The sequence below is a fragment of the Sinocyclocheilus anshuiensis genome, unplaced genomic scaffold (genome assembly GCF_001515605.1).
Source record: "Sinocyclocheilus anshuiensis isolate Anshui unplaced genomic scaffold, SAMN03320099.WGS_v1.1 scaffold962, whole genome shotgun sequence".
In the NCBI taxonomy this organism is placed as follows: domain Eukaryota; kingdom Metazoa; phylum Chordata; class Actinopteri; order Cypriniformes; family Cyprinidae; genus Sinocyclocheilus; species Sinocyclocheilus anshuiensis.
In genome coordinates, this window is record NW_015537985.1 from 694,787 (window position 1) to 696,363 (window position 1,577).

The window sequence follows — 1,577 nt, forward strand, 5'->3', positions numbered from 1 at the left end:
TAAGTGAGAACCCAAGTGCAGTTTATTTACAGTGTGATCCAAACAATAATCCGAGACTTGACATGAACAGACTTGACTAAAACAGACTAGACTCACCGACTGCGGGTTACAACATCAATACACGACCAAGACTATGGGAACATGACGGCTACTTATATCAGACAAAGAGGGTCACATGACAAGAACAAACCAATGGGAAACAAGACACATGACTAAGACAACCAATCAGAACATGACACAAAGAACAGAGGAACCAATGGCATGAAGACAAGAGGGCAAGGGAAGCATGACACTAACAGCATGAAATCATTCCAAAATAAAAGACATGAGAACATGACACAAAAACAAAACCTAAAGCCCACATTACATGATCAAATATGTATTTAGTTTTTATTTCTATTATAAAAGCTCAGTGGTGTAGCTGTTAATTCTCATTCAGATATAAAGAAAATATTGAGTGTCTCTCATTCTCATCTGGACACAGAAGAAAAGATACAGTATGTCTTAGCTACCAACGTGATAATACTCTCGCTGTCTTTGTGGTTGGTCGACAGACTGGTCAGTTTGCTCAAAGGACTGACTTTGTGGATCATTACACAGAATGACCCGAACAGCCAAGGAAAGACCATGTCAAGAGATGCTATGATTGTTCTATTGGACCGTGACTCCTAAATGAAAATCACAGCCCAAAATTAAATTTAATATCTGACGGTCATGCATGTCTCTATCGTATAATATGTTCAACATAAGTGAGTTTTTTGAGAATTGTCTCTTACTTCTGTATGTCTAAGAATTAAGTGGGACATAACCATGAATGCGTTCTTGAAAAATTCTAACAATTTTACTGAGAGATGTTGAATATTCAATGAAAGCTCTGTAGTTCATATATAATTAATATATTTGAACCTCATCTCAATGTCTGTGTTTGATCTTATGCGATTTTGTAAATCGGGCCCCTCCGGAGATGGGCTTGCATGCTTGCTGAGTACATGTCTTCATAGTTCTCTCTAAGGTAGACATGGAAATGATTACATGCTTGGTCGCAGAACAAGGTCTGTTCTTATTTATTTCATTTTGTCTATTAATTTATTTCATTGCCACTCCATTAAAATCGTCAAGTAGGGGTCAGGGAGTACATAAAGTGCGACGCTTTTGAATGTGAAAAGTCATAATGTGGTTCATGTTCAAGTTTATGAGGTCAACCATTAAGATTAATTGTCCCGACTAATGATTTAGATGAGGATGCCAATTACCAGTGATTGCCCATTAAGTCAAACACAAATGTAACCCTGATATATCGTCCCTCTGTTTTTCCTCTTTAAACATTGCTCTTCTAATCACTCTTTTTGTGAAAGTCAAATGACTTGGTTGTCACAGTAGCTGGTGACCAGTTTGAACCTTGGCTCCTCTTATAGTTCAAATAGGTTGTATAAAATTATTAGCTGCGTCCGAAAGCCTAGGCAGCTTACTTGCTGCCCTTTCAGGCAATGACTTTGCAGGCAGAATTTTTGCACGAAGGCACCTCATGAAACTGATTTCAGACAGGCTTCTGAGGAAGCGTAACGGTTTAAAGGGGT